The sequence below is a fragment of the Athene noctua genome, chromosome 2, assembly GCF_965140245.1.
Source record: "Athene noctua chromosome 2, bAthNoc1.hap1.1, whole genome shotgun sequence".
In the NCBI taxonomy this organism is placed as follows: Eukaryota; Metazoa; Chordata; class Aves; order Strigiformes; family Strigidae; genus Athene; species Athene noctua.
Genome location: NC_134038.1, coordinates 150,466,244 through 150,484,791, shown reverse-complemented (window position 1 = coordinate 150,484,791; position 18,548 = coordinate 150,466,244). Strand labels below are relative to the sequence as shown.

At 44.5% G+C, this 18,548-nt stretch overlaps 1 protein-coding gene across 1 annotated transcript in view; it reads left to right on the top strand.

Annotated features, from left to right (window-relative positions):
- Nucleotides 1–6,777: 6,777 nt before the first annotated feature.
- The window catches only part of CPNE4 (copine 4), a 249,287-nt gene continuing 237,516 nt past the window's right edge, over nt 6,778–18,548 (top strand). Inside the window, exon 1 of the mRNA XM_074900646.1 lies at nt 6,778–6,879. The gene's annotated coding sequence lies outside the window, so the exon portion shown is untranslated. The remainder of the gene's footprint in view (nt 6,880–18,548) is intronic.

The following is an 18,548-nucleotide window of genomic DNA, read 5'->3' as shown; positions in this document are numbered from 1 at the left end:
CTGAAAGTGTTCCCAGGAACCATGGTACCTTGTAAAGAAACACCTCTGACCCTGCTGGTAGAGACTTTTTATTACTGAACCACTGAGAGAGTCTCCTGCTGCGTCTGAAACTTCAGCACAAAAGGAGCTGTGTGTTTTTAAGCAAACCATTATTCCTGACAAAGGATGCTTTTTCTCTCTCTCAGCCAATTGTTGAGCAAAAGTGACAGACACTGTTAAACAAGCTTTAGAGTTTTCCTTCTAAGGTAAATAGCATGAGGTTGGCATAATCAGTTGCTATTTGACTGAGCGATAGAAATGCACATGCCATGCAGTAGCTAAAAATCTGCCAAGCAGCAGCCAGAATGGCAGATGATCGAGCACACTTTGGTAACAGCATGGCCAAAGTGTTGCATGGGTGTAATCTTTACCCTTTCTTAACTCATGGATGAACAAAACTGAATTTTTGTTTCTAGATGAAATGTCATGTTTCTTTCAGTAAAAAGGGCTACAATGGACCAATTATTCTCAGTTTGGTTTAGGCTGTGACCTTTTCTCATTCTCTACTTTGCTCTGGGGACAGCAGAGGGGTCACAGAAAAAATATTATGGGCTGCCAAAACACAGAAGAGGCTGTTAAGAGGAAAAGTATTGTCATATTAGCAGATCCTTGCCAATTTATCACCAAAGCATATTAGATGAGGCCTCCTGTAATTCCTCCCAGCTCCACCATTGCTATAAGGATAACTATTCAGTAATGCAATGCCACTAAAACAACATATTTCTGTCTAGATGCTGTGATCCATCTTCACTTTTCCACAACCTTCATATAACTAGCTTACATTTTTAACTGTCTTTTATATTCACCCACATTAAATTCAGATATATAACAAGAAAGGTTGCAAACAGCTTTCTTCCATGCACTGTGATCTTGCATCCTCCATCCTTTGTCACCATATGAGAAGGCAGTATGATTACGACCCCCTGATGAATGCCTGCTTGCAGCACTGTCAGATGCCATGACAGCATCCTACTTGCTGGGTAGGTCTTGCATCACCAGTCCATTGGCCAGTGAAAGGCCAAGCATATTGACTCTTGTATTGGTCTTGAAGATCCATGTAGGGGTAAATGGAGTGCAAACAATGATACTGTAGTGGCAGAAAGAGGCACACCTCTGCTAACTACTCGTCTGACAACATGAAGACTCATGAAATATGTGGAGTGTTGTAGCTGTGGGACTTGCAGTAGGGCACTGACCTTAATGTTGTGAAATTCATCACTGTGATATCTAATTAACATGAAATGAAAGTAGCTGTAGCTGAATGTGTTTTGAATACAGTTACAGAACCTATAGAGAAGCTACATGCTCCCTTCTGTAATAAACTCCTTTGTTTTAGGCAGTTCTAAGTTTAAACATGGCTACAAGTTCCGCAAGTAGTGCAAACGGCTTGGTTGACTGCTTACTCTGATTTCTGCTGAGCTATATGGTTCTTCATAAATAAACCAGCCTTCAGGCCAGAACCACACAGACAGGTACTGAAATCAGTAGACATAAAGACCTAAACTCCACATGTGGAAGCACGATTGCCATAAGGTCCACATTTCAGTCCATTTACAGTTGCAGCTGAATTGCATTGCTACAAGATGGGAGATGTTCTCTGGCATCACGGGTGACCGCTGTCACTGTAACCACAAGAAATTCCTCTTGACTTTTCTGGGGAGCATGAGGGAGGATTCAGTTTTCCTTGGTTAAGTTTTGGGCAGTGACAGATGTTTTTATTCAGAGGTAGGATTATTTTTATTGTCTTCTCTGACAATTGACATGATGTCACTAAGAAGGGCTAGCTTTCTGAGACTGCACTGTAGGGATGCATATGCTGGAGAATGGTAACAGTACCACCCATGGCAAAACGGCTTGGGGATCCCTTAGCAAGCTGGGCAGGCAAAGCTGAAATGAATTTGTGTACCTCAGCATCTTCAGCCCTTATCACTTTTGTTGATTATCTTTCTTTTTTAATCATCTTCTTCCAGACAGAAATCTTTCTTAGAGAAAAAAGTTCATCTTTGTCTTTTTCCCATTCTTTCACTTTGTGTCACTTCCCAGAGATGTCAGATAGCTCAGCAGGTGGCACTGAAGATAATACAATTGATGCCAAGTCAGTGGCATCAATTTCTGCGTCAGTTATTGTGATTGTCTTGCTTGGGATAACTCTTGTCTCCTGGGAGCTGCTGGACACAACTCAGACTCCTTACAGTCATGTCATGGCATGACTGACTGGTGCAGCAGTGGCAGGAAGCAAGAGATGATATTGCTTTGCAGAACCAAAGGAGCTTTGCTAGAAAGTAGTACCTGCCTTCAGGCTAATGTGTAGCTTCTCCTCTGTCACATTACTCAGTACCATGTCCTACTGACAGCAATGGTGTCAGCTTTATGGCTATTTGGTGCCATAAAGGTGTGCTAAGGGACCCCAGAGTGATTAAGGATTAAAGCCAAGAGAGTCCAGTGTAAGGGTTCAGATACTGCCACACATCACAAGATTGCCTGGTTGACTTGTAAAATCATTGGGATCTGAAGCTATAGCTGTAGCCCCAGACACTATTTTGTTGGTTTTATTCTTTTTTATAATTCCCATGTCATTTTCATTTTCTATAATGTGTTTAGTAGCTCCGAGTCCTCTAAAGGCAACAATGTGCTAGCAGAGGCTCTTGGGAAATGCTGGTTAAAATTCTACTGCCAACATGATGAGAGTTTTAGGACAATTTCCTGGACTGGGAGATCAGTTCCTCTCTGAATACTATCAAAGCTGCCAATGTGTATCTATTGTGCCTATCTATGACACACATAAGGACCACATACAAAACTAAGAATAGCATCACTGCTGACAAGAAAAAAACATTCAGTCTCTGTGCCACCTACTCACGATGACTATTGTACACACAGATTCATATCTCTAAATCTCAGGAGAACAAATCTGCTTTTTTGGGGTAATAACTTTAAGAACAAATTCATGGGAGGAAATGGAAAACTGGAATTGATCCTGTATCAGCATAGATTAAAGATGAGTTTTAGGGCAACATATGTGATTTCTGGAAACACCCTGAAAGAACACAGTTTTCAGAAGGCAGATGACTTGAGCCTCACCCTTCTTTCACATACGTAAGCTTTAAAACAAAGGGGTCCCACCTCACTAGTCATTGTGGAAATCAAATATTTGGTCTCTAATGCAATTAATCCAGTCCTTTTGTAAGCAACAGTGTGAGTGAAGTTCCTAGGCAAAAGCTGGTACGAGACTGGTAGAAAAGACAGGTGTAAATGTTAGGTGAGCAGACCAGTGCTTGCAAAGTCAACAACCACCAACTTACATTGATTAAAATGCTTTTAAAGCAGGGGAGGGGAAAAAAAAATTTAAAATATACCGTTTTCCTGATGTATTTTTGAAGGTCATGTTTTCCCCCATATACAGCCGGGGTGGTGGCTGGGTGTAAGTTGATTAAGCTTTATTGTGGTTACTGAACAGCACAAGGCACTCAAATTCTGGGAAAAAATATTCTAAAATTAGCACAAGAATGAGTTTTGTATTCTCATCTCTCATAGCCTTAAGAAATGTTGGTTCTGTAAAACTCTGAGGGTAAAGCAGTCATGTGCTCAGTAGTTACACCCATATTGCTTTGGACATTAGCACTTGAGTGTTTGAGATTGTGTATCAGCTTGGGGGTATGAACTGACTTGTCTTGGTGTGATAAGGTCTTTCCCAGTCTATGCAGCTACCAGAAACAAGCATGACAGTTGTAAAGTGACAATTTGAAAACACAGAACAACTTTGCTCTGGTTACGAGTGGACACCTTAAATCTGTAGGCTCTGATATTCTGGCTTGCATTTACGCTTCTCTGTCCCCTTGGATAACTGTGGTGATTCACTTGTGTTCATCAACTTGTAACTGTCTCACTGAGGCCTACTTGAAAAGATATGAAACTACTCCTGGTAGTGATAAAGTTCTGATTTTGCTGAAATTGTAAAAGGTGAGAGGTTTAGTCATGCATTTGCATCCTCCTCTTGAGATAACTGCAACGTGTACAGGGCATAGGTGCAAGGTGTGATAGTTTTCTTTGTCAGAATTTAAAGGGAGTGATGCTAATTCTTACTGCTTTAAATCATTCATTTGCTTTAAAGATCTACTGATTTATGTGAGCTTCTTGGCAAAAGCAGCGCTCCCACTATAATGATACCGGTTGTTGGCAAGGGGGAATACCAACCCTCTCCTCTTTCCTAAACGAGCCTTTGTCCAGGGAAGATATTCTGATGCCACCCACAGGAGGACGCAGGTACTTTCAGCAGTTCTGTCCTAATTTCCAGCAGCCCTGTTAAGGGTGCTTTAGCAATACCAGCAGGTAATCCTAGCAAGCAGAGGAAACGTCAAGGCATGTACCTGCGTGGGCATATAACTACGGGGTGACATTCAAGGCCCTTATGGTATCCCTGCCTCAGAACGGGAAGTATGATTTGAGCGCTGCAGCGTAAGATAGAAGAGACAGAAATCTCACGCCTCACAGTGTTCATCCGGACTCAGCTAAGCGCAGATGGAGGTTGGATCCTGCTCCTTTCTCTCACAGTCCCCTACTGTAGGTGACCCATGAATGAGGTAGGCTCAATCCTACAGCTAGACCACAGATACATTTTGAGGAAATCTCGCCAAAGCCACAGACGTGTGAGGTCTCCCTTGCTCCTGCAGGGCATCCTGGGTTTCTTGCTGTTTCCTAGAGAGCTGCGTTGAGCACCCAACACCCTGGTGTGCAGAGCGGCAGGAAGCAGATCCAGCATGCGGTCGCAGCTCCCAGCCATGACACAGCACGCAGAGTCTAGGAACCAAGCAGCCTTGCCCAGCACTTAATCAGGGATGGCACAACCTGTCTTTGTACTACTACACAGATTTTCCCTGGAGGCTTCACCAATATTTTTAAAGGCAATATGGTTCTGCTGTTACTAAGCTAAAACGTTTGTGAGATCCAAGTAAAATTAAGGGAAACCTTGGCTTTCTGGAGAACTTGATTAGTTCTGTGGTTAGGCTATAATGCATTAGGTACCTAAGGAAAAAAAAAGAAAAAAAAAAATCACAGCTTTACTTTTACAAAAATAAGAACAGAGAAGAGGTACATGGAAAAGACAAGGGAAATCATACTGTTTATGATACTAAATTATATTTAGATAAGTTTTGTGTAAATCTCACTGTGCTATAGAAGAAGATTAAATTTATTTCTGTGGATGCATAAATAGAATGACTGATCTTTGATTTTAATGCTGTGAACAAATTACTGATCAGCAATTTTTTTGCATACGTGCAGTAAAATGCTCCTTTCTATTTGCATTTTAATTGCACTGTGAAAAAAAATCAGGTTTACGGTGTATATTTCTAACGTGCAGCAGTATGATGTTAAAGTCTGATAGATGGTCTAAGTTTTGTGACAGAGGATTTCAACTACACTGAAAGTAGTATTGCTGCTGTTATTATTTTTAATTTGGAAGACTTGTGATGAGTGTTCCTGGTTTGGGCTAGCAAATGTTTGGTTGCCTGCTCTCTGCTTCACACCTCAGAGGACTGAGGAGCAGTAGTCCAGCATTTGCCAGCTCAGCAAACACCTGACATCAAATTCACAGCATAAGACTGATTTGCATCGCTGGGGGTATCTTCTTTTCAAAATGTTTTAGTGTATATATCATTATGCCTGTTTGGAGGAGGACAGGATGCAATAGCATATCTCTCTCTCTCTCTCTGTGCATATGCTCCAGGAGCGCTATCATTGTGAAATTGGCGTTCCTCGGAGGGGGTTTATGAATTTATCTTCATCAGATTCTGTGAGATAGGTAGGGGAAACGATGCAGATTATACGGCTGGGGAGCTATGGCACAAAGATGCTGTATTCTCAAACATTTAGGCACGTGCTTAACTGACAAGTGCAAATCCAGTTCGCTGTGTAATCTGAGGATTCCTGGGAAGCCAGCCAGACTTTTCACAAGAGCACACTTTGGCATCGCCACCGCCGATCAAGAACTGAGTGGCTGCCATGGGTGGGCAAAGTCACAGGAGTGAATCCTGATATCCCAAGACTTTGTGTTGTATTTTAACAGTAAGAACTCTGTTCTGCTTAGCTGGGGCCACCCTATCCCTTCCCCCTGTCGGGTCACGGAGAGAGGGGCTGGTGCCAGGAGGAGCAGCGGCCCCTCAGCAACCAGGCGACCTGCTCGCTCTTGCAGGCCGGCGCTGCTGCCACCCAGCCGCTGGGCCCCGGTCCCTTGGCCCCGCGTGCCGGCCCGGGGATGTTACAGCCCGAACTTCACTAAATGCAGCCCAAGCCCGGCCAGTCGGCTGCCTCGCTGCAAATACTGCCCGGACGCGGTAGCCCCCGCGCTCGCGGCTTCTCAGCAGCGCGAGCAAACGGAACCCCCCTTCCCGGGTGACCGGCTTAGCCGAAGCGGCCCCCGAGAAGAGCTCGGTGCTGCCGGCTGCGAGGGCAGCGACGGAGGCGCGGAGCATCGCCCCCAGCCCCACGGCGTGGCCTCCCGGGGCGGCGGGGAGCGGGAACACGCCTCGTGCCGCCGGGCCAGGCTCCGGCCCCGCCGCCGCCCCCAGGGGGCGCTGCCGCGGGCTCCGCCGCTCCGGCACCGCCGGGGCCGGGGCGGCTCCGAGAGGGGGAGCGTTGCCCCCCCCCCCCCCCCCCCCGCCCGCTTGCCTCCTCCCTTCGTCCCCTCCCCTCGGCGGCGGCGGTGGAGCCGCAGGGCTCCCTCGCTACTCTTCACATGGGGCTCGCCCTGCCGGAGGGACAGCGCTCCTGCCCTCCCGCCAGCCGCTGAGACGGACCCGGCGCGGGCGGAGGGGGCTCGTCGCCGCCGCCGCCACCAGGCAGGTAAGGAGGGAAGGAGGGAAGGAAGGAGGGAGGGGCGGGCGGGCGGGTGCCGCACCTGAGGAAGTTGGGGAGCGGGCGGCGGCGGGCCGTTGGGGTCGGTTACGGCGCGAGGCTCCCCCCGGGCGCCGCGACCGCCGGCAGCGCAGCGGAGCGGAGCGGGGCGCACGTGGAGCGGGCACCGCGCAGCCCGTCCCCCTCGCCCTCCTGTCCTCGCCCTCCTGTCCTCGCCCTCCTGTCCTCGCCCTCCTGCCCTCGCCCTCCTGCCCTCGCCCTCCTGCCCTCGCCCTCCTGCCCTCGCCCTCCTGCCCTCGCCCTCCTGCCCTCGCCCTCCTGCCCTCGCCCTCCTGCCCTCCCTCGGCGCCGCCGCTCCGCCCGAGTCTCCCCACCGCGGGGTCGGCGCGGCCGTGGGCACCGCGGCGGGCAGGGAGCCGGTCCCCTCTGCTGCGCCGCGGACCCATCGCGGGTGGCTCCTCTTCCCGCCAGCGGCCGCGGGGAGCGGCGCAACTTCAGGGAGGCCCCCGGGCGGGGCCGCCGGTCTTCCCCGCTTACCCAGAGGTGATGCAGTTTAGCGAAAGAGCCGGCGGTCTCCTCCCGCAAGTGACATCTTTCCTTTTAGCTGCCGTACAAAGGTCGCAGCCGGAGAACGGGTCCGTTATTTGTGATATTATGTCAGTTTAGGCTTTGGGGGGGGGGGGTGTTTGTTGTTTGTTTTTTTTGTTTTTTTGTTTTTTTCTTCTTCTCCTGTATACTACCACAGGCAGAGTCTATAAGATTAATTTCTGTGGTTGGTAGATTAAACGCAGGACAAATTCCTTATACCATCAAAGTGAGAGTTACGGGCTTGCCGGGTTCGTATAATCTGGTGTTCTCGAAGCTCAAAATAGGCCTTTTCATTAAAAGGGAGAAAACCGGATCCAGCTCTTGCAGCTTTTGATTGATTAGAGCTCCCTCATAGAAATCAGCGGGGAGTTTTGCCTGATTAAGACCTGTAAAATCGTCTTGAGGTTTTGTTACACAACTGGCTGTAGATGTGCAGAACACGCTCAGTTAGGTAACTTTGCATCTGGGTCTTGTTTTCACCCATCCAGCTGAAGTACTTTCAAGTCAATTTAATTTTCCTGCTCCACTTTGAGGAGTCAGCTCTCTCCAACTGACAGGTCCAAGGGATCAGGAGGAGTGCTTTATCTGCCTTAAAGCAGAGTAAGCCTGGTTACTCAGAGCACTATTTTACTTGCCTGAAAGAAAACTCTGGTTAAACAGAGAAACGGGTGACACCCGTTGGAGGGAGTGATTGAAATTTAGAAATGCTCCGTGTATTTTGATGGCGGTGCCAGGTAAAGTCATCTGTTTTCATCCTGAATGTGTTTTGTTCCTTATTGCTTGTGGTGGGGTTGATCTTCAGGAGCCCTAGTCAACAACTAGGGACCCAGCTGTAATAGAAAATGTACATGCATGCATGTAATCATAGTCTCTTCACTAAAGAGTGTGCTTTCTGGTGTGATTATGCACAAATGTTATGGAAAACAGAGCACTGGTCCCAGAAAAGCTTGCAGGTTGCAATTTCCACACGTGTGAGCTGACTGTTCAGTTATTGCTGTTCTGTGTTTTTTCAGTGTTACTAAAATACCTGACAGTAAGCAGATTATGGATTCTAGTCAGTTGTTTGCAGAACTTTTCTTGTTGCTGCAACTGCAAACGTTGCTGTCAAGCTGCTTTTTTTAAGGTGTGAAAGTAAGTAAAATAAAATGGAAACTTTCTTTCACTTCAAAGAGTAGCAATATAGGACCGGACTTGGAGAGTGGAACAAACAAGATCCAATGCTTTTTCTCTGTGCTGTAACTACTTTCACATGAGAAAACTCCTTTGGGATGCCATTTCTCAAGTTCGTTCCTGGGTCCTTGGAATTTCAGGTGGCAAAAGTCTAATCTCTGAGAAAAAGTCACTGTGTTGTGGTCTGTGGAGTTCAAATGCACATTACTGAAAAGTTCCAAATAGCCTTAAAATAATCCTTCGTGGGGCAGGTGTATTTCCAATGTTTGGGGCAATTGGATATGGTTATAAAAGAACAGGCAGCATTTTCAAAGTAGAGCATACTCTGTTAGTTCAGTACTGGTGTTTCCAAACTGAGACTCTGATCCAGTATGAATGCATGCATGTAAATACAGTGTCTGTAGACAGATGTGTTGGTATTGTTAACCTCATGGCCACACTGGAGGCTTGGATGCTTAATATCCTTAGGGATCAGTCTATGGAAAAACTCAGGCATGTGCTGAACAGCTCTGCTGGGCTTGGACTATTGAAAACAAATTGTATGTCACTAAAGTTAAAAGTGTTCAGGAAAGCTGTTAATAACATTCAAAAAGATATTCTTAATATGTTTGTGGAGAGCATTATCAGTTTGTGCAGCTCAGTAGCCAGCATGTAGGTGGGCTATCATGTCTAACAGCCCATCTCCTAATCTTTGAGGAGAGATTTTTCTAAACTAGGGTGCCTAAACACATCCTAGTTTAAAATACTAAAGTGAGGTGAATTATAGTGAACTAATTCTACTTACAAGATTGGATGTTTGTACATTGGACAGAAAAACTATCTTGTTAGCAGCATGCCAAAGCTTGGAGCTCTCCATACTCAGAAAAGCTAATGGAATACGCCTTGTGGTGTTACATGTTCAGTGCAGTTTGACAGGAGACACTTAAATGGCAGGTATCACTGATATATCACAATTGCTGATTTGTCTTCATAGAATGGGGACAGGAGAGTATCACGGATGCAGAGAGACTAAGTGCCTTGCCGAGTCACTCGGGAAGTCTGAAAGAGCGAGAAGCTGAAGCCAGATGGAAAGAGGTCTAGACTGGCAATCCTACCTGGATTGTCTGCCTTGTTTGCTATAGATTGTTTGAATTATGCTATAAAATAAAGATATTTCTAGGTATTCCATCCAATGGTTGTCTGATAGTGTTCCAATTTTAAAAAGTGTTTTTCTATTACGTGGCTTTCTATGTCTTTGCATGCACATGACATTTGGTAGACATCAGTGTTTTATTATACTATCATAGCTTCCCTTTTCCTAGGTTTTATGTTTTAATGTTTTAGAATCATCTGGTAGACTCCACGCAGAAATAACACTCTGTTAATGGATTGTTAGAGTGGGGAATTTGAATGTGAGATAGCCAGCGGTCAGCGTTACGGTTCCCAATGCAACCATTATTCAGCAACACTTCAGATACATATCCAAACTAAAAATTAATATCGTTTGCTGTAATGTACTTCATTGAAAAGGTGATTTTATGCAAGCAGGAAGATCGAACTTGAGGATGAAACACACATGCCTACAAAGAGCTATGTTGAGGTTGCCGTGAAAATGGTAACTTTAGGGTTTAAGCATTTGTGACTCAAAATTTAAGTCCGTTTTTGCTCTTAAATCTGCAACGTGCAATTTTAAAGAGTGGCTAAATAATTTTAGTTTTTCACAACATGCTTGACAGCAAAACCTCTGAGTCACAAGACGTGCTGCTCTGAGGAGTTCTGCTTTTGTTTGCACTTGGAACCGAAGTGTCTTTTGCTGGTTCAGTTGCCTGCGCCGCTGTTGGTAGCTGTTGGCAGTGAGACATTTATTCTGTGTAAACTCAGGTTTGAGTAGCTGAAGACCCTCATGTTGTCTCCCACTAATCAGCCAATTGTCATTTCTGTGTTTACTGCAAATCAGTGAAAAGAAGTTGTGTTAATTTGCTTCTGCTTGCCCTTTTATGCTGCGAATGCTACACAGATGTGAAGTTGACTTTTAGCTCCGGTTTAGGAAATATGCTTCTTTAAGGGGGTGTGCATGTCCTTAAACAGTCCTGATTCTCAAAGAAAGGTAAGTTTGAAAGCGGCATCTGTGCCCTAGAAAAAGCTGCACAGGGATAAGGGGAGCTCTGTGCATGCTTAAAAACTAACACATCCCCAAGTGTTTTGGTGAATAAGCTTGAGTGCTTTGCTGAATCATAGCTGTGAGCGTGCAGAAATACTATACCTACAGAGTCTGCTACGGCTGAGCACGGTGCTTGTATCTCGGCGCAGGTGTTTGGAGACTGTCTGAACTGCAAAAAGGAATGAGGAGAGGTATCGTACGTGCTGTCATGACAAGAATGGAAACGTAATGTTGCAATTCGCTTAATTTAGGCTTTGCTGAGATTATTTTACCAGGACTTTGCCCTTTCTGTCCAATACTCAAATATCGGGTGAAAACCAATGCAGTAAAGGGCCCGATTTCCATTGATTTCCTTAAGAAAATGTCTACACGAAGGGTGCGTCCAAGTAAGCTGCCATGGCAGTTGCACCCGGGGCCTGCAGACACCACGACGTTTGCCCGATACCAGGATTTCCGTGGCAATCCGTGGTGCTGACTGGCTAAGCGGAACGGGAGGTAGAGATGGCAGCCCGCGGGGAAACGCAGTCCCGGTACCGACCCCCCTGCCCGCCGGCCGGCCTTTCCATTCTATCAACCTACCGGAGAGCTCCGGGGGCGGGAGCGGGGCCCGGAGCCGCCCGGGGGGCTCCAGCCGGGCGGGCTGGCATCGCCCGCCCGCCCGTCCGTCCCGCTTCCCCGCCGGTCGGGGCCGCCAGGGGGCGCCCGAGGAGCGGCGGAGCGCGGCGGCGGGGATGCCGGGCGGGGGCGCGCCGGCTCCCCACGCTCCACCCCACACCCCGGGGGATCCCGGCGGGTTGGTGGAGCCGGGACATTAATCCTAATTTACCCGATCCGTTCCACGGGTAAACTATAGCACCCGCCCGCACGATCTCCTGGTCACCGGGAGGGGCCGCGTTGGGTTGGTGTCGGGGTTTAATCCCAGCCGGCAATCGCTCGCTCGCTCCTCCCCCCTCCCAGTGCAAACGGGAGGGGACAATGGGAAAAAAAGTAAAACTGTTGGTTAAGAACAGTTTAATAACAAAGAAGAAAAATCATCGAAAGGAATATAAAAAGGAGAGAGAGAAATAAAACCCAAAGAAGACAAGTGATGCACAGTGAAGTTGCTCAGCACCCACTGACCGATGCCCGAGCAGCGATCCACCCCTCCCGGCCAGCTCCCCCCAGTTTATATGAGGTACTGTGGTACGGAATATCCCTTTGGCTAGTTTGGGTCCACTGTCCTGGCCATGCTCCCTCCCAGCTTCTTGTGCACCTGCTTGCTGGCAGAGCATGGGAAACTGAAAATCTTTAACTTAGGATAAGTGCTACTTAGCAACGACTAAAACATCAGTGTGTTGTCAAATTATTCTAACACAGCACTGTACCAGCTACTAGGAAGAAAATTAACTCTATCCCAACTAGGACAGCCGGTCTTAGCTCACTGACAATAGCGAGGTATACTCAGCTGACATAAGGCCACTCAGCGCAGTGTAGGTGGTGCACCTGGCGGTGTGAGGCAGTCAGGGATACACTTTAAAGTTGTGTTCAGATGAATTTTGCTGCGCATCCCAGTGCAAAGCAGCCTGATGTTACGGGCCCTGGGAGGAGGGGGTCCAAGCACACCATCTGCTTCCTGTGGAAAGTGAACCCTCTGTATCGGTGGGCAAACTGCTGGAAGGGGGATGTGGGGCAAGGAAAATGCTGCTTTGGCAGAAGTCCTTCAACAGCAAAGTCCTTTCATTGTGGGCCTGGTTATGTGTAGGAGCTTGTCTGGCCAGGGGGAATTTCCTAACTTAGCTCATTGACTCACCACCACTGACATCTTCTTACCACTAACCTCTGCTACATTTCCAGACCAGGCTCTCCAAAGCTGGAAATGAAATGGCTACAAACTTCTCTGGTAGACTGACTGAAGGGAATGCAAGAAGCACCTCAGGATTGAGTGCTAAGAGGATCCCTGGCCAGACCAGCCTTTTGTGGCTAGAACAGTGGTTCCTGGCTATAGCTACCCACATGATTTTGATTCCTCTTTTATTTTTAACAGATGCATGATTGATACAGGGGGAGTACCTACAGCATTTAATTTGCTAATGAGGTCATTCATGGGTCAGCAAAGTCTGTAAGTGGCTGCTACAGAGGGTTGGGGTAGTATGGAATATAATTCGCTATAGTCTAACAGCAGACAAATGGAAAGCAGATGTGCCCTAAGGAAGTAAAGTTTTCTTAGTGGAAATGATTGTGAGCTGTGGAACTGCTCTGGCATGACACCTGTGCAGGTGATCCATGCTTTCCTAATCTACTGCCTGCTGCATTGTCCTCCAGTGAATTATTTGCTGTGAATTGTTCACTAAATGTTATGTGGATTGTCAGTCACCAGGCATCAAGACAGCCATTCACTGTATATCTGGAGAGGGCATAACACCCTTCTCACAGGTGGCAAAAGCCAGTCATTTGGCTATGGGGTGCAGCTTGGACATGGGTGGTATTTGGAATTAATTTCTCACTCTTTTTTGATTGTCTGTTTACTTATGGGAGTTTCTCCTCTTGCATTTTGTTGTCTAGAGCTTTCAGGTAAGATTGTTGTCTTTAGTAATGCTTGTTAGTGTGGCTCAGCATAATGTGAAGGACTCGGCTTCTTAATGTTAGTTGCTGCTTAGAAGGATTCTCTCAATAAGCAACAGAATGTTCTGCTACATGCAGAATTGCCTTGTTGAATTAAAAAATACCTTGTCAAATATCTGCAGTAAGAGAATATCTGTATAGTTATGTGAGGGCTGTAAGTGACTGGCACTTTGTTAATGTCAGTAAAATCCTTGGAAATGTGGACAAATGAATAACCCATAGCTAAGTATTGTAGACAGCTGTTTCTTTTCTGGTTTTATGTTAATTGCTGCTGCAGTTACCATTGCAATTGCGAGTTGATGGAGTTGTGCATTATTTGTGTACTCTTGGTGCAAATGTTGCCTTGGTAAATCATGTGTTGGTAACAGATAAAAGCAGATGCTTTTACTTGGATGTAAATTTATGGTGAAAGTTTTATGGGATCATTAATGCTTACTGAGAAAGATTGACAATGACCTGGAGATCTTGCCAGACATTTGGCCAGAAAGACTCATCGTTGCGTAGTGATCAAAGAAATGAAGAAGAAGAAAAAAATCTATTAAATTATTTTCATGGAATTAGCGTATGGATGAAGGAGAAGAGAAGAGTAAGGGAAGGGAAAAATAGAAAATTGGACTAGCCTGTCTGTCAGGGTGGTTTAAGTAGGGTCCAGTTCACTGTGAGGGATTGCAAGCAGCTTGTAAACTGCCTGGATATGTTCTGTTTGAACTTGCAGAAAGGCTTTCAGTCTTAAGCTTGTGTTAACAGTTTGGGATGAGACTCAGCTTCACTTGTGAGGAAGAAATGGAAAAAGGTTTGCTGTGTTACAGCTTGGTTTATGGTTATTTTGCAGATATATAAAATAAAATGTCAGCCTTTATGTTGGGACTGACAGTACACACTGGAGTTGGCCACAGACAATCAAAGAAAGAGTACGCAGAAACATTTAAGGCTCATGTCATTTTCTCTGAATTTAGGAAAAGTCCTTTTGTCACTTCATCTAGATTAACTGCTGCTTGACTAACTTTAATTTTCATTTTGCTTCTCTTTGTGACATAGGCAGCCATGCTAACTTTGTTAGAGATTCCAAATAAATATTTCCGTCAGTTTTGATTTGATATCTTAACAGCTTAAGTGCAACTTATAAGAATCAGTCCTTCCTTCTGATATCCATCAAAATCTTATCTTCCAGAAGAAAAAATTGTGCCATAGGACTACAGAGTAGTCTAGAATGGTGAAGGTGGTAAACCGTATTTGAAAGTCGCTTTTTCTTCACAAGCTCAGATACTTTGTATCTCTCTCTATTGAAGGGCTAGGAGAGGAAGCAAAGTAAATGTTTGTAACCTGCATGTTCTAACTGCAGTTTGAAATGTCAGATGCAGCTTATAATTAGAAATGAGACTAAAATCTCATCTCTCTGACCATGAACTTGCAATGAATGGTTGATTTAGAACAAAGTATACACAAAAAGGAATGAAAAATGTTTAAACAAATATTTTTATGAGATTATCCCTTAGTACTGAATTAAATATTTTCTCACTTCTGTAATTATTATAAGTGCCAAGAATTATATGAAAGTGACCGATTATTCAAGAAAATATTTTTTGGGGGTGGAATTTTATTAGTCGTGTTTATAGGTGGACTACATTCAACTATGGGCCCAAGGAAGAGATACTGCAAGATAGACATGGATAAGCTGATGTAATGCTTCCCCATCAACTCAAAAGAGTTTCAAAGATAAGAATAACTGCAACATGGAATAAAATCGATTGCAAAGATAATTTTGTGGAGTAGTCATCTCTAGGTGATTAATTCTCAAATGTCTTCTATGGGCTGGTAAGGGAGATAGCATTCCTTCTTTTGCACACAAAGACAAAAAGTCTACTTCATAGGGACTTATTATGAACAAAGACTTTCTTATTTCATCAGTGCATTCATAACAGTAGAATCCAAAGAATTATTCAGTGTCCTTGGTCAGCAGCATAGATTCTGTTAGACAAAGATCCCGTTAACCACCCCCATGTGGAAAAACTAAGGCAGTTAGCTGTAATGCTCTCTCTTGGTCACTTTGTTCGCCCTTTACTGAATGGGTGATGCACAAAGAAACCATGAAAGCAAGATATATGTAACTTTAAACAAGTTATTTATTGACTGAGATGTGTGGTGGATAACTAGGATTAAGGGAGCAACCAGACAAAGCATTGACATACCAACACCAGGTAAGACACCTGGTTCACAGAATGGCTGAGGTTGGCATGGACCTCTGGAGGTCATTTTGTCCAGCCCCCTGTGCAATCAAGGCTACCTAGAGCCAGTTTCCCAGGTCTGTGTCCAGACAGCTTTTGAATTTCTCCAAGGAGGGAGACTCCTCAACTTCCCAGGGCAACTTGTGCCAGTGCTCAGTCACACCACAGTGAAAAAGTGTTTCCTGATGTTCAGAGGGAACCTCCTGTGTTTGAGTTGGTGGCCATCTCCTCTGGTCCTGTCACCGGGCACCACTGGAAAGAGCCTGGCTCTGTTTTCTTTGCACCTTCCCTTCAGGTATTTATATATATTGATATGATCCCCCCTGAACCTTCTCCTGGCTGAACAGTCCCAGCTCTCTCAGCCTTTCCTCATATGTTTGGTGCTCCAGTCCCTTCATCATCCTTGTGCCCCTTAGCTGGATTGTTTCCAGTGTCTCCATGTTGTTCTTGTACTGAGGAGCCCAGAACTGGACACAGTATTCCAGGTGTGGCCTCACCCATCTTGGCACTGTTGCTGACTTGGCAGTCATCAGTATTGGGGGAGGTTGGCTTCCGTTGCTTCTTGGATGGACAGATTCTTATGTGTTGCCAAGTTGCTATATTCTGACTACCTTTTTCCATTATAGGTTTTCATAGCTTTTCATTTTTTTTTTTTTTTCTTGAGTCCTTGAACTGTTAACAACCTGTGTTTCAAAGATCTTATGTCTAGCTGCAAATTTACCATTCTGATCTATCATGGCTCTAGTCTTAAGTATTGTCACACATATTTCTTGCAAGCTGGCAGTTTCCTTAGAAGTTTCATCCAAGGTTACACAGTTCTGCTGTGTCAACTAGGCCTTGGATCACAGACAGCTGAACCCCTAGGAGGAGGTTTCACACAAAGCTGAGGTGTGAAATCAGTATGAGCTATGCTGTGCCGATTCCCTCCAGAGGACACACAGTGAATAATAGCTGCAAGGTTATTTGAACTACTTTCAAAATAACTGGATGCCTGCAGGAGAAGCTTTGTAACTTAAGCTTTCTCTGTGCTGGACTTTTAGCCATCAGTGTGTTATTGTCTGTATTTCTGACACTAATGTGATTTATAATTGGCTCTTTGCCTGGTCTTAGTCAGTGACAAGTGGTGCTGATATGAATTGACTATAGTAAGGAAAACCTTTTTTGTGCCAAGGGAGGTTTAGATTGAATATTAGGAAAAAAATCTTCACCAAAAGGGTTGTCAAGCATTGGAACAGGCTTCCCAGGGAAGTGGTTGAGTCACCATCCCCAGAGGTATTTAAAAGACGTGTAGATGTGGCACTTAGGGACATGGTTTACTGGTGGACTTGGCAGTGTTAGGCTTACAGTTGGACTTGATGATCTTAAAAGTCTTTTTCAACCTAAATGATTCTATGATTCTATAAAAAGATGGCACTAAAGCCGTCAAAAGAAATAGAGGAAGGTGCAGCTCAAGATAGTGCCAAAGTTGTAAAAGAGTGTTTGACTGAGGGTGAGAGTCAGTACACTGGCCTCCTATGTTGTATGCAATTTGATAGTTAGGAAAAGGTGCTACAGTGGGTAAAATTGGAGAGAAGGAAAAGTAAGAACAGGTTTTATGAAGAGAGGAGAAGATAGTTTTAGTATTTCCCAAGGGGTAGAAGGATCAAAAATTACAAGTGGGTTTTAATGAAAAAACAGCTGGTAAAGTTCTGACTCTTGTGAAATGCAAAGCAAAATGTACGTTGCCTTTTCTGGTGCTAGAATTATTCTCATTTTGAATGTCAGGAAAGAAAGAGAATATCAGTAAACAAATGAATTTTTTTGTTGTAAGTTTACAGACTTGCAATATTTATTTAATGGAAAATCAGGTCAAACACTGGGAAAAACTTTCTCACTGGAACAGTAGTGTAATTGAAAAAATTTCTGAAGTGAGATTTCGATCATCTGGAAGTTTTGAGAATAACAGGTATCTATCATGAGGTTTTGCAATATAGTTAATTCAGTTGGGGGGGCAATTGATATTTGAGCCACACTTTTTGTGATTTTATAGAATTTTCCAGAAGGTAGACTTTCAAACATGTTTGATCCTTTCTACACAGGAGGCAAAACTTTCCTGAATTGTTGAACTCTATGTAGCACATCAAGGAAACCAACATGTTTCTGACATAAAATTACAGGAGCTAACAAATTGTGAAAATAGTGTGGTTTGTTTGGGATTGTTTTTTTCTTTTTTCTTTTTTTCCTTGAATTAAGATTTCTGATAATGTGCAGCAGGTAATGGTACTTATTTGTAAACTGACTATTTATTAATGCTCTTTGATATTTTTTGCTGTTGCAGTTTGGATATTTATTTTGGCAACCTAAAGTGGCCCTTATGACTTGCTTATGAGCAAGCATTGGTCTGACATCTTTGAGAAGTGCCACCCCTCTTTCACTGCTAGAGATATGTCAAGCATGATGCGAGTGACTTCCTACTACTACTTATGAATAGGGACAGAGGCTGTGGTATCCTCATCTAAGAGATGTCACTTAAAGCTACAGACATAGTGGCATATGTGTTCATCAGCTGTTAAGTCTAAACCTGGTCTGTACTAAGTATAAGATGAAGCATGACTTGTATAAGTGGTGATGATGAAACCAAATGTGTTCTGTAGGCATTTAGGATCATAACTGGCAAGAAGCAGATTTTTACATGACTTGAACTTTATTACCTTCTTAGATATAATGCATTTTACTGTGGGCAAATAGTTACCACAAAATCACTCTCTTTAGTGAGTACCCAGAGTTAATTTACTTATTTGTGCTTATGTCTTGGTGGCAATTTATTGTGAAAGTAGTTATGTTTAACAATCCATTTAGCAAGTGAATAATTCTTTAATGCTGTTGTACCCATTTCCCAGTGCCCATCCATGACTTGTCAGGTACTAATCTTTCCAAAGGGTGTAGTTTTATAT